At 44.1% G+C, this 15,363-nt stretch overlaps 1 long non-coding RNA gene across 1 annotated transcript in view; it reads right to left on the bottom strand.

The window, feature by feature from the left end:
- The window catches only part of LOC123782553 (uncharacterized), a 138,026-nt gene extending 123,373 nt beyond the window's left edge, over window positions 1-14,653 (bottom strand). The window contains exon 1 of the long non-coding RNA XR_015725292.1: window positions 14,581-14,653. This is a non-coding gene — a long non-coding RNA (uncharacterized LOC123782553). The remainder of the gene's footprint in view (window positions 1-14,580) is intronic.
- Between the last annotated feature and the right edge of the window lie 710 nt (window positions 14,654-15,363).

The following is a 15,363-nucleotide window of genomic DNA, read 5'->3' as shown; positions in this document are numbered from 1 at the left end:
GTGAGGTATATAGACCAGGTGATGTGCCAATTTTATTTATTGAGTACCTATCATGTGCCAGGGAACAACGCTGAACAAAACAGAAATGCCCCCTGTCTGAATGGAGCCAACAGCTTGTGCGAAGGCAAATATTAAATAGTAACTCTGCTTGAAGAAAACTTTTGCTCTTTGGAGACATCATTCGACAATCATTAAAAGTCGGCTTCGTGTTACACTCTTGCCAGGCACTAGAACACAAGGATGACCAAGACACAGCCCCAGCCTGGAAGAACTTGCAAATAAAAAATGCTGTGGGAGGAGAGATGACATTTGAGCTCAATGTGAAAAACACTGGTAGGATATTTGCTTTTCTGAGAAACAGAGACTTGTGGGCAGAAGAGGAAAAGGGTACGCTGTGCTCAGCTGTGAGGGAGACGAGGCATTGGGGTGGGTGGGCAATGGTTGGAGGGTTGAGGAAAGGGGAGCTGTAGGTGAGGCTGGCCAAGTAGACAGTGGGGCTAGCTTATACAGGGCTGAGAACTCCTACACAGCAGAGTCGAAGCATCTTCTGGGCAAGAGAGTGCCAAAGCATCCATAAAATCAACTTTTCATTTAGGAAAAAAGAATTCTGGAAAAAAGTAGGGTATGGATTTGAGGAGGAAGACACAGGGGTGGGGTCAGTTAGGAGTTACAATCTACAAAAGGACGATTCAAATAAAGATTTTAAAAGAGGAAAAATCTATATAGGAGAGAGACCAAAGTGTTCAATACCTACAGGCTGCTAAAGATGCCACCTACATTGTTTTGTGCAAGCCCCACACACCATTACTATGTCTTAGCATTCCCATTTTATAAATGAGGAAACTGAGGCACCGAGAATTTAGGGAATTTCCCCAAGGTCACATGTCTAGTAAGAAGCTGGAGTCTGGGCTCAAAGCCACCCAGCCGTCACCATAGCTTGCTGAGAGTGCACACTCAGTGAGCAAGGAGCAAGGAGCATATGCAGGGAACGGTGAGGGAGTCTGGAGGAGAGAACGGTCAGAGGGACCCTCCCCCACCTGGTGACAGTCTTCACCCTGCAGTCTCTGTCCTCTGATGGAGAAACACCCAGAAAACAAACAAAGAGCAGTCTCTGGGAAGATCCACCAAAACCTCAGTCACTGAACAAAGGGTGATAAAATGGCAAGAAAACGACCACAGGGAACAGAAACTGCAGATTCTAGCTGGGACTTCTCTTTCCACCCACTCTGCCTAGTCAGCAGGCCCATACATCACTTTTCCCTCAGACTGTTAATTAGAGAGACACCCACCACCCTGACACAACACGTTAATTATGAAAACAGAGCGCTGTGCACAACATAACATGGAAATGAAGTGACATGCATCCAATTAATTAAACTTTCACAGCTCCAATCGGTTTTAATTAGAGAAGCTATCCTTTTCACTCTCCTCTCGATCAATAAATGAACTTTGCAATACATACATATTTTTTAATCAATTAGTAAGCAGGAAAAAATAGTATAAGTCTGTTGCTGCGGACACCATGAATTCCTCCATAAGTTACACCTATGCATATTATCCATTTTATTTTTGGTTGAATTTACAAGCAACACAGGTTGAGTCCCTAGAGCTTGTTTCCAAGTTAAATGAAAAACGGAAGCTGAGAAATGGCAGCCCCATTGTTTCCACACAACCTCTTACCATTCTCATTTACAGCCCTAAAACATGTATTGAGGACTCCAGAAATTAAGAGAGGCTCCTAGTACAATGTCAGTAGAAGCTCAAAAGCTGTGTTTTTTTCTGGTCATCAGTATACTGTGTATCTTTGACCAAAGGAAAGCTCTTCTTCTCCAGATAGAGCATCCTCTTTGACCATGCATACGGCTTCTGGAGAGCAAGCCACAGATCACTGAAGTCCAGACTGGGGACACACTCAGCCCCTCGGGTCAGCCAGCTCAGCCCTAGCAACTGATGGAGGCACGTTTAGAGCAATCAGATCTGCTTCACACGCGTTCTTAACACCAAGCAGCTGGTGCTTCTAAGAGGGCTGCAGTATATTGTGTTCCTGTCGGTGTCCTGTCTGTCCTCCCAGGTGGATTTTTAAATCCCTACATTGCGGAAGAGGAAGGTCGTAAGAATGGAATAAGTAAAAGGTCAGTACCCGTGGGAGTCAAAAGGAATAGAAAAAGTGAGGTGTTGAATGGGTTGGGCAGTTCAGGAAGCTAAAGCATAGAATGAGACATAAAGGCAGGAAACTCATTTTATGCAATAATTACTGCACGCACCTCAAAATATGGAAGAAATGGGAACCCTTCCAAACTCGTTTTACAAGGCCAGCATTGCTCTGATAGCAAAACCCAGAGAAGGAAACCACAAGAAAATAAAATCACAGGTTAATATCCCTGATGAACACAGATGCAAAGATCTGCAACAAAATATTAGCAAACAGGGGCGCCTGGGTGGCACAGTGGTTAAGCGTCTGCCTTCGGCTCAGGGCGTGATCCCGGCATTATGGGATCGAGCCCCACATCAGGCTCCTCCGCTATGAGCCTGCTTCTTCCTCTCCCACTCCCCCTGCTTGTGTTCCCTCTCCCGCTGGCTGTCTCTATCTCTGTCAAATAAATAAATAAAATCTTTAAAAAAAAATATTAGCAAACAGAATTCAACAATACATTAAAAGGATCATACACCAGGATTAAGTGGGATTTATTTCAGAGATGGAGGGATGGTTCAACAACCACAAATCAACGTGGTATGCCACATTTAACAAAATGAAGGGTAAAAATCATACGATCATCTCAATAGGCACAGAAAAAGAATTGATAAAATTCAACATTTTATTATGATAAAACTCTCAACATAATAAACGCCATATATGGCAAGCCCACAGCTAACACCATACTCAACAAGGAAAATCTGAAAGCTTCTCCTCTAAGGTCAGGAATAAGACAAGGACGCCCTCTGTCACCACTTTTATTCCACCTAGTATTGGAAGCCCTAGGCAGAACAATTAGCCAAAAAAATGGTAATAAAAGGCATCCAAATCAGAAAGGAAGAAATAAAACTGCCACTATTTGCAGATGACATGATATTATATATAGAAAACCCTAAAGACTCCACCAAAAAACTGAGTAAAACTGCAAGATATAAAGTCAACATACAAAAATCTGTTGTATTTCTATACACTAATAATGAACTATCAGAAAGAAAAATTAAGAAAGTCATCCCACTTGCAGTTACATCAAAAAGAATAATATACAGAGCAATAAATTTAACCATGGCGGGGAAAGACCTATACACTGAAAACTGTAAGACGCGGATGAAATAAATTGAAGACGACAAAAATAAATAGAAAGATATTCTGTGTTCGCAGATTGGAAGTATTAATAGTGTTTAAATGTCTATAATACCCAAAGGAATCTACAGATTCAATGCAATCTCCATTAAAATCTCAATGGCATTTTTTACAGAATTAGAACAAATAATTCTAAAATTTGTATTGCAACTACAAAAAGCCTGAATAGACAAATCAATCTTGAGAAAGAACAACAAAGCCAGAGGTATCATGCCCCCAGATTTCAAACTACACTACAAAGCTATAGTAATCAAAACAGTACAGTATTGACATTAAAACAGGCACATAAACCAACAGAATAGAATAGGGAGCCCAGAAATAAACCCCCACCTATATGGTCAACTAACTCATGACCAAAAAAGCCAAGAATATACAACAGGGAAAATGACAGTCTCTTCAATCAATGGTGTTGGGGAAACTGGACAGCCACATGGAAAAGAATGAAACTAGGCCACTATCTTACACCACAGACAAAAATCAACTCAAAATGGATTAAAGACTTAAACATAAGACCTGAAACCATTAAACTCCTAGATAAAAACATGGGTGGTAAGCTCCTGGACATTAGTCTTGGTGATGATTTTTAGACTTGACACCAAAAGCAAAAGCACGAAAAGCAAAAATAAATTAGTAGGACTACATTATTCTAAAAAGCTTCTGCACAGCAAAGGAAATGATCAACAAAATAAAAAGGCAACCTACTGAATGAGAGAAAATATTTGTAAATCATATATCTGATAAAGGATTAAAATCCAAAATACATTAATAACTTATACAACTCAACACCAGAAAAAGAGTTCAATTTAAAAATGGGCAAAGAGGGGCACCTGGGTGGCTCAGTTGGGTTAAGCATCTGCCTTCAGCTCAGGTCATGATCCCGGGGTCTTAGGATCAAACCCCTCATGGGACTCCCTCCTTAGTATGGAGCTGGCTTCTCCCTCTCCCTCTGCTCCCCTGCTCCTGCTTTCTCACTCGCTCTATCTCAAATAATCTTTTTTTAAAAATGGGTAAAGGGTCTGAGTAGACATTTTTCCAAAAAAACATATATAGATGGCCAAGAGGTCCAAGAAAATGTCACTAATTATCAGGGAAACACAAATCAAATTCACAATGAGATATCATCTCACACCTGTTAGAATGGCTGTTAGTGAGTATGTAGAGAAACGGGAATCCTTGTACATTGCTGTGGCTATGTAAATTGGTACAGCCACTACAGAAAACAGTATGGAGTTTTCTCAAAATATTAAAAACAGAACTACTATATTATCCAGCAATTTCATTTCTGGGTATTTATCTGAAGAAAAAGAAAAACACTAACTCAAAGAGATACATGCACTGCCCCTCCCACGTGCATTGCAGCATTATTTACAATAGCCATAGACATGGAAGCAATCTAAGTGTCCATTAATGAACGGATGGATAAAGATGAATGGAATATTATTTAGTCATAAAAAAGAAGGAGATCTTGCCATTTGCAACAACATGGATGGACTCTGAGGGTATTATGCTAAGTAAAGTTAGCTAGACAGAGAGAGACAAATACTGTATTCTCACTTATATGTGGAATCCAAAATGAAAACTGAACTCAAAGGCACAGAGAACACATTGGTGGTTGCCAGAGGCAGGGGTTAGGGGTGAGCAAAATGGGTGAAGGTGGGCAAAAGGTATAAACTTCCAGTTAAAAAATAAATAAATCCTGGGCATACAATGTAGAGCAAGGCAACCATAGTATACTAAATACTTATACTGTGTATTTACAAGTGCTAAGAGAATAAATCCTAAAAGTTTTCAATACAAGGAAAGGAATGATAGCTATGTGCAGTAAGGGATGTTAACTATACTTATTATGGTGTTATTTCTCAATATATACAAATATCAAATGGTACACCTGAAACTAACAGGATGTTGTTATATGTCAATTATACCTCAATTAAAAAAATACTATTCTGGGTAGTAATGAAAGCAAAACAGGAGGAGTAGCTAGAGAACAGATTCACAAACGTCTACACCTCCATCACTGACAGACATAGCTAATGAATCACAGGTCCCTTTTTTTTTTGCTTCCAAAAATGACTTCAGAAATCATATCAGTTGGTCTGATTTCAGACACCTTGACACAAACTGGCTGAAACAATATAGAAATGTATTCTCTCACATACCAGAAAGTCTAGAGGGCCAGACTGGGGGTAGATTGAGGGTTGGTTGATTCAGTGGCTTGATGAAGTTGTCAAGGACCCTGTTTCTCTCAATCTGTCTCTTTTGCCATCCTCAAATTTGGCTTAAGATTCATTCTGGTTGGAAGATGGCTACAGCAGAAATCATATCCAGGATGACAAGGTCCAGAGGATACAGAGAGATCATCTTTCCCCACTTGTAGGAGAAAAGTTACCTTTCCCAGAAACCCTCAGCAGGCCTCTCCTCACATCACAGTGTTCAAAGGTGGACTGCTTGCCCTTTCCTAGATTATTCACTGGCCCAGAGAAGATGAGCCTGCAGCTCTAGACTCAGCCATCTTAACTGGAATGGATGTTAGGGTATCAGCCATTGTGTTGTTCCCTAAGGGGATCTCATTCTTCACAGCATCATAGCACCCACTACTAACTACGGGTCCAATTGGCACGAGGGATAAATCTCTTGGCCATCTTGGACTGCGAGAAGAGCCAACCATTGGAGAACTAAAGAGCACGGCTTAGTAAGGGTAAGGGAGTAAATGAGACAGAAGGGAAGCTATTTTGTCTGGAAAAGAGTTTGAGAGTTTGAGTTCTTGGAGTTGAGAAGAAATCCATGCCCCCTACCCCCAAAGACCTGGTAGAACCTATCTAAACTGAGGAAGACAAGGTTTTCAGTAGATGTGATGCATGTCAGGGGAAGCTGTGGTTCCATGTTACGGGCAAGAATTTAGGTCAATGTGTACACCCTCAGGTAAGGAGTCTAAATCAGTCATCAGCTTACCCAAGAAAGGTGAAATGGGAGCCACAGATCTGGGATCCAGGACTCAGAGAGTGACCACAAGCAACATTCACAAGATAGACACTTAGAAATTTGGTACCTAAAGGACAAAAAAACTGCCAGTCTCTCTTTCTGGCAGAGACCTCCACTTTTTCTGAGTGGTGATCTTAAAGGCCCTTCTCCCTTGGTTTGAGGTGAGAAGGAAGCAGTCAATAGTAATAATAATAATAATAATAATAATAATAATAATAATAATAATAATAATTTAGTAGGAAGTACCAAACATTGAGTGGAAGTAGGAAGGAGAGAAGCAAGAATAGGTGACCATGGTATAAATGAGCCCATTCCTCATTTTTCCTAGTGGAAAATTAAAAATATTATCTAACACTCATAAATTAAGAAATAGAGATATAGCATATTATAAGGAGATAATCACCAGAAAAATTAAATACTAAATAGATCAAAGCAGGGGTTGGGGTGGGGTAATGACCAGGCAAAAGACTGCTTCTTGCCATTACTAAGCCCTTCTTTATTACTTTGATAAACATTGAAAACAATGTATCTGAGAAGATAAATTAAAATGGTTGTACACTCTTGTGCCCCGGCACATAGTAGGTATTCAGTAATTACCTGTCGAATGAATCAATGAAATGTCCCAAGTTAGAGCAATTGGTGAGCACCAGCCGAGTATGCTACAGAGCCGTGCTTCACCCTCCGGCTTTCTCAGAGGAGATGTCTCTGGAGCACCTACGCAGGCATCCCTGGACTCTCGGTCTGGACCTCACTTATTATAAACCTAGAAGAGCAATACTGAACGTTCTGCCAACTTGAAATTTCAACATCAAAAGGGCATCTCTCTCTCTCTCTCTTTTTAAATGAACTTCTTTTCTTACTGGTCACATCCCATCTTTCACAGTATCCCATAGAGTAAGTCCACTTTTTTCAGGTGCCCAGCTGAACGGCAGAATTCAGAGCTGTCCACATGAGTAATCTACCCACAAGGGGATCTCTACTGGGGAGTTAAAAGAAACTGTTGTCATCCGGTGCTATCTAGCAACTTTCAGACCATCTAACGCCTACAGATAATCAAATGTCTACAGTAGATTACAGCGCAGACCAGCTCACTCAACATACTCCACACAAGCCCCTACCCATCCACGGGCACTGACCAAGGAATTTTCTCAGTAAGTGATTTTCCTGAGGATTTCCAGGGAAAGAACTTTCTCAATGGTGGTGGAATCTTCAAAAGCACAGTGCGAAAATCCCTTTGAAGACCAGAACACGCCTGACAGGTTACCTCCTTATGTCTCCTTTTGATGATTCCTTTTTTTTTTTTTCAAGATTTTATTTATTTATTTGTGAGAAAGACAGCCAGCGAGAGAGGGAACACAAGCAGGGGGAGTGGGAGAGGAAGAAGCAGGCTCTTAGTGGAGAAGCCTGATGTGGGGCTCGATCCCAGAACGCCGGGATCATGCCCTGAGCCGAAGGCAGACGCTTAACAACTGTGCCACCCAGGCACCCCTCCCTTTGATGATTCCTAAAGGCCTTTAAGTTATAAACAAGTGTTTGGATATGGTGATTTCCAGTATATACTGGGCAGGAGCTCTGTGAATATGAAAACATAAAAAATTTAAAATCTAATTGGTTATAAAAACGCTTTTGCAATGTGACAACCCCTGACATTGGGTTTACCTGTTTCAGTTAAAAGTGTGTACTACAAAAATTAATGAAATGTTCTAAGTATTTGGATTGGTTGTTAAAAAAAAAATGGAAAAAAATGCTGACTTAATTTCCTGTGGGGTATCTCCTAACTGGAGGTTACCATCTGCCTCACTGCCCAAGAACAGTCACTGGCCCTGAGCAAAATGGACTAGGAGTAGATCCTTCCAGGCTGCCTCTGAGGAGACACACACCTCACACTCAGCTTCAAGCAAGCTGGAGCCAGATACAGCTCCCTGGAACCCACAGATTGCCTCGACTTGTTTCTGCTGCAGGAGATGCCACCATGAAGAACAGCTCTGTCCCCCCCACCCCCCCCCCCCGATTTCCCCAACTCACCCACGGCTACTCAGAGGATCTAGGGGTGGTGGCAGCAAAGCCTGTGTGAGGGCAAAGCCGCTATTAGCCACCATGCATTCTTTGTCATCACAAAAGAATGGACTCTTGTAGTGTCTTGCAGTGACAATGAATCTAGTGGCTAAAGCACAGGCATGCAACCCCACCCCCAAACACACACACACACACACACACACACACACACACACACACACACACACATTCCAGTTGCAGGTGACCCAGTACTCGTTGTCTCAGACTCCTGCTCCAATGAACACAAGTCTGCCCCAGTTGTTCGTAAAGTGGGGGTGCCGGATACTCTATGTTCTGACCTGGCTTTGCCGCGGGGTCATGACACACAAAGGATCAGCCTAAAAGGACATCCGGGCACACACTGGGAATGTCTGGCCTGCTGACGTGCCCACGTTGCCAGCTGGCCTGGGGTGTCTCAGTCAGCTTTAGCTAGAGACAAAACCAGGCAGCACTGAGGTGCCATCACTTAAATGACCTCCCCTCGTTTTTAAGGTGCAGCAGTTAAAGTATCACGTGGCACCACTGTGAAATTGAGCTGAGGACAGCTCCAGTTATGATCCCTAAGATCACAGGCCCTTTGTCACCCAAGTTATGCCAACAACAATGCGACATCTGTGCATTGATTGGTATCGAAGGCATCCCTCCTGGGGTGAGATGACAACCAGTCATTTGAATGATCTCCTTTCCAGCCTTCCCCTTTCCATCTGTACTTCCTGAAGGCTCACGGTGCCACAAAGAAGAAAGCCCACTAATGGTGCGGGGGTATCGCAATTACTGCTGTTTCCACAGCAGTATAACACAGATTCAACTTCAAAGAAAGAATACCCCTTGATGGTTAATGTTGGAGAAGTGGAGGAAGCAAAGAAGGAAGGACAGACGGTTGTATAAGACGTGGGGCTCTAGTTCTGGTTGAATTAGCCATGTGCCCCAGTGATTTACAGCGGAGCTCTTCTTGTACCATTTTCGCTCTAATAATGAGCTATTTATGCAAGACTCCACAGTGCTTGCCTGTTTTATTGCGACCCAGCCCAGCAAGAAGACCCTCAGAACATTCTCTTAGCAGATAGAAAATGTCCCTCCACATCTGGGACACTAAAAACCTGAGATGTCCAGGTTTCCTTCCCACAGGGGCATGGACTCAGGGCATGAACTGTAGTGGGCCTGCCTCACCACCAGAGGGTGCCCCGTGGTCACGTTTCCCTCTCCCACGCAGCTCTAGATCGGATGTTCCTCCTGAGTTTGGGCAGAACCAAGTGTCAAGTGCATCACACTAAGTAATACTAAGGGTTTTTGTTGCTGTTGTTGTTTTCAGGACTGCCTCCTGGGATGATGTCAGACTTTGACCATACATAATTATTTTGCTTTGGGCAATGTCCTTTGACCCATGCCATTGTGAATCCTAACCAAGTAATACTTCTCTGAACATTGTGTTTTCATTATGACAGCTGTTCATATTTGCAAAGTACTCTTTCAAAACAACACACTATTCAAATATCCATGATTCCGGGACAGAGGGCACAGGGGGAGAAAAGAGAATCTCTCACCAGCCCATCAGGGTTCATTACTCTGACAAGACATAGCCCATCACCACAATGGGTTTTCCCATACGGGTTTGGAATGGGGAATCCATTCCAAAGGTCCAATCCCCACCAATATCTTATCTGCTCTTCTATCACTGGCCTTCCCAGCCATCTTCTTCCAGTGGGAAGGTAATGGTCATTAACACCCTAAGACATAGAGAGCTTTCAACTGCATTAATGGAATGAATAGGTTTGGTCATTCCTGTGACAAAAAGATCAGTTTACAAGCTGGATGGCTATAGCTTAGATGGCTTATAGCCATGGACCTGAATTTTCTCTTTGTAAAATGTGCTGGTTCATTGGAAAGTCTGTTCCCCTTCTCTTCCCAGCCGTCATTCTCTTCTCTTACCCCTCGCCAAAGCCTCCCAAATCACAATACATCCATGTAAATAGTGTATCCATATATACTCCTTCTAATTTTCCCCACATTTTCACTGCATTGTCTTACTGGCATCTCATGATACAAGGCTGAGGTGAGTACAGAAGGTATTAATGAACTTTCGCAATTCTCCCAAACAAAATCTGTTGGTCTACTCCATGTTCCCATATGTTGCATAGTCCTTTATTATCAGTATTTTTGTTCTCTTATAACTTCTCCTTTACCAAGTTCTACCATTGTGTGCTCTCCTAAGGCAGGGGACCAGATCTGTCTTACCAACTTTATATCCCCAAAGATTTGCAAAGAACTTTAGTAACTGTCTGTTCATTTGGATTATTATTCCCATTTGACAAATAAGGTAATCAAGTCACGCAAAGGGGCTAAGTGACACCAGGTGCTACATCCATTGCTGCGGGTAATGGAATAGTCCAACAAGGGGAATACACAATCAATGAGAAAATATGTTCAAGCATCCTGATATATGCAAACCATAAAATAACAAGACATGGTCACACTCCTAGATACCCATCCAGTGACTAGTAGGACCCTTTCACTTCTCTGGGTTTCAGTTTTATGCTACTAAGGATGAGCAGTTTGGAGGATAATATCTATATTGTCTCCTTTAGCTCTAACACTCTACTGCCTCTATCAGTACTCTCGCTGGGGAGACACTACACATACTTTTGCAGGGGTGTAGGACATACAAACTAGCATACACATGTCACACGGGAGTGACAAAACATTGCCATATTGTCGCCTTTGAGGTGGAAAGAGCAGTTCAGACGCAGGCTGAGGAAAGTCTAGAGAAGGAGAGCACTTAGAAAGTGGAAGAGGTAAGAAGCTGTATCCACGTGGGACTAGAGCTGAGCCCAGAGCTGAAACTTACACGGGCTGGGGTAACTGAAGGAGGAAGGCCAACCGGGCGGGGGAAGCACAAAGTGTGCATTCAGAGGACAATAGCTTCAGGAAGCAGGGCAACTGCTGTTCCCATGGTCAATGCCTTTGTGAAAGAGAGGCTTGTGTCTAAAATAAATAAATCAAAGCCTGTCTCCACTTCAGCCAGTGTCTTCTCCTCTCTAACCAAACTCATGCCTGTTTCATTTCTTCTGGCTGCCAACCCACCCCCCAAATCTAAACTAGGTTTTATCCTATTGTTCAGTCTCACGGCATTCAGAACTTGCACTTCACGGCAAAAATCTTCATTATACATGTATATAAGCTATTATCCCTACAAGACTGCAAAGTCTTGGAGAGCAAGGCTTCCGTGTGTTTTGTTCACTGCTGAATCCCCCACACCTAGATTATAATCAATGTTCAATACATGTGCAATCAATTAATCAATGAAAATCAGCAAAATTTGGAAAGTGGGTCCATATAACAGCAGGGCCTCTTTCCAGGTCCCAGTTGCTGAGCCTGCCTCAGCGGCTGATCCCAAAGTCAAGTGAGGGCATGCGTGACAGGTGCAGATGGAGCCCAGGCAGCCAATCTGGACCTGCGCCGACCCTTTGGGAAATACAACCACCAAGTTTCATCAGCCAGCCCCGCCTTTAGTGTGCTACTCCACATCCCTCCCCGTTTCCTCTAGGTCAAAACGGAAGACACACTCCTTTCTAAACACCACTTCTCCTGATGAACTTCAGACCCTTCCCAGCGCCCCCAAAGGCACCAGCTCAGGCATTCCTGCCTCCGACTGGGTCTCAAAATGAATGGCTTTGTCTGCACGCATCCGAAACCATGGAGTAGAGTCGTCTGACCCAGGCCTCCACCTGCAGGTCCCTCAGGCTACTTCTATTTTTTAAAAGCTGAAGCAACTCAGTGTCACAAAGCATAGGTGACCCCTTGAAGGTCGCACAGCTAAAAATCCATGCAAGGGAATCTAAAGAGAAACACTCTCCTAACCCTAGTTAATATCCAGCACTTCCCGTCAACCAGGAATTCTGCTAAATGCTTCCTTGCATTATCCCTGCTAACCCTCACAACAGTCTGGCAAGATAAGTATATTATTAATCCCATCTTACAGTCAGACCTGAGACACAGATTACTTACATAACCAGCCCAAAGTCGCTCAGCTCAATGGAGAAGATCTGGATTCTAACTCAGGCCCACATCTGACCCCATGGCCTGAACTCATTCCCCTGTATATTCATCACAGTGATAATAAGATGGATTTTTCCCGCTCCCAGAATCTCAATTATAAACTCCCTCGGCAATGGGGCCACACTGTGGGAGAAGTGACCCACGGTTCACAGAAAGGATTTCAGAGTAGGACTCACCTAGAGCAGTCTTTTTTCAGAAAAATTGAAAACAGACTCTTCAGTACCCCACAGCCAACCTCCCTACTTCTCCCGACACCGCTTCTTTCTCACACCCCCACGCACAGCCAAGCCTGGCCCCTCCATACCTCCTAAGCAGCCCCCACCCAGGCCTCCTCTCCTTCCTCCCAACTGCTTCACCACCCAACTCTTCCCGGAGGAACGCGTTAAGCAAACCCAGTGACTGAGCTGGCAGGCACCTATCACAGAGATGGCGAACCCCTTTAAAATTCAAGCACGTCCTACTTCAGCCCAGTCAGTAAGGCCCAGCTCCGTCATTTTTGTAGTAAAGGCCTGTGTTCGCATCTCCGGGGTGGTCACCTGATGCTGTTGATCTAAGGCCAGCATTTCTGCTGCCCTGGGAGTCACAGAGCTTTCACAGCCCCGGGGGTGCCCTCCACTGGGGGCTCGTATACTCACATTTTAACACAGAGCAAGCTGAAGAGGGAGAAAAAGGCCCAGAGCACGAAGACGACAAGTGCGGGTGCTCACAGCCTCTTCAAGTCCCAGCCCTCTGAAACCGGGCGTTTACTACCATATATTGAGCACCTACTATGTGCCTTACCTACCTTTGTTTCATTGAATCCCTAAAACCACTGCAAGAAGTGGGCTGTGCTGTCCCAAATCTACCGGTGAAGAAAATGAGATCCAGAGAGATCAAATAACTTCCCACGAGCTATAAAGGATTGGGGGAGGGGGGGCATCAGCAGATTGGGGGGGGGGCATCAGCCTTGCCTGACCTTAAAGCTTTGCGTTTTTACCACCACACTAAGCTGCCTCACCCACTGTCTCTGAAAGACTTAAGATTACAGAGCAAAGTCTAGCCTTCCCTTCCCAGACAATGCTGGCTAGAAGCCGCATCAGAGGAACGGCGTCCAGTCAGCAGACGGTAGAGAGTGCATAGGACACACAAGCAGACACCTGTATTCTTACCTGTCGTGGGGTACTGCGCCCAGCTCTGACATTGCTTACTGTTTAATTGTGCCCACAAATCCAGTTTGATTTGCTGTTCTGCTTATTTGTCCTTTGCATTAGAATTGTTTAGCGTTGTTGGACCAACCACACTTATAAATGGCAAATTAAACAAGAGGCGGATATGCTGCATGCAAGCGGTATCGATCAGCCGGAGACGGGCGCAGAGCACCAAGCAGGCCTTTCCATAGACGGCCAAAATTTCCGAGGCAATTGACAATTTTCACTGAAGCTTTTTAGTAACTGTACATCTGCACGGGGCTTCTCAATTGCGCCAACTTTGGGTGGTGAAATCACAGCATGTTATTTTAATCCCTCTCTGATGGACTAGAGTTCAATTCAAATAACCATGTCTCCCGAGTGCCCGCGGTTAAGAGGCAGGAAGGGCTGAGAAGTGGGTCTCACGGCCACACAGATCCTGAAAAGCCCGAGATGCCTGCTCCATCTGAAAACCACAAAGGCTTTGGGGCCTGCTGCTCTCACCTCTAAACCAGGGCTGCTAAAATCCAGTTCCCAGACCAGCAGCATCAGGGTCACCTGGGAAATTGTTAGAAATGCAAATCCTTGGGCTCTTGTTCAGACCAATCCCAGTATCAACACCACCTGAAATGGGGCTTGCCCAAAATAGTCACTGAGTGCAGATCCATTCGTTGTTTACTGGGTAAATAACACACAGAGAGGGGATGGGGAGGGATGAGTATAATGAAGAACCGAATCGGTGCTGAATGTCATCAGCTTCACGTTTGTCCACACGTGGCTTCGATCCCCCAACGCAGTGTTGTAGACGGAGCCTGCTCCAGAATCAGCTAAAAACACAGATCTCCGGGCTGCACCCCAGAGTTTCTGATTCAGCAGGTGTAGGCCGGGGGCCAAGAATGTGCATGTTAACACGTTTCCCCACTGGTGCTGTTGCAGCTGGTACAGGGACCACACTTTGAGAACCTCTGTCCCAGAGATTAGACTTACCTGTCTCCACTTTCAGCCTCCCTTTCTGGTCTGGAATGGTGTACTTCTTTTTAAAGACTTTTCTCTGAACTTCTCAAACCTTCACTCAAAACACTGCCTGAGGGCTGATCCAAAAATAACTAAAACCAAAACAGGAATGAATTCCTTTCTCTTTAAAGGAACAGGCAGGAATCTACCTTAACAATACAAGAGGTACTTTCTTCTCCGGAAATAGAAAGGCAGGGATGGCACCGTTATTAGAAATTGCTGGTTAATTTTTCTTCTGGGCAGGCAGAGAACATGCATTTTGAATATCTGGTTCCTTTTTGGAAAGTTGCTCCAAAGTGGCTGGCAGCCTTTCGAGTTTACCCAGCCACGAGATGGCAGCACAAAGTTGTGTTCACAGGAAATGTAATGCTGGGCCCACAGAACCCCTGCCTTTCCTCTCCGGTGACCGTCCAGAGCAAGGCAATAAGCAGTGGACTAATACAGTCGATGGAACAAAAACAGGCTACAGCTTTCCCTCCCAGGAAAGGTGGCATTTAAGAAATGTGTCTAGCAAATGCAGACCATGGAACACAGACCTGAAAGGGAGTTGCACGCATTCTATTCAGTCCCTAAAGATGGAGCCTCAATTTCCCACAGTCAAATTAGGAAACAGAGAGCTATTAATTGGTCATAGCATACCAACCGGAGACAATGGGCAGAATGACAAATCTGCCCCCCCATAATGTCTGGGACATGTAGCCATCGTAGCTGCAAAGCAACAGATGCTGACCTGAAATAAAAAATCTACTCAAAATG

This window comes from Ursus americanus, chromosome 1 (genome assembly GCF_024610735.1).
Source record: "Ursus americanus isolate L20-20 chromosome 1, mUrsAme1.1.p, whole genome shotgun sequence".
Taxonomy (NCBI): Eukaryota; Metazoa; Chordata; class Mammalia; order Carnivora; family Ursidae; genus Ursus; species Ursus americanus.
Note: the sequence above shows the minus strand (reverse complement) of the source record. Positions and strands in the feature narration are given on the sequence as shown.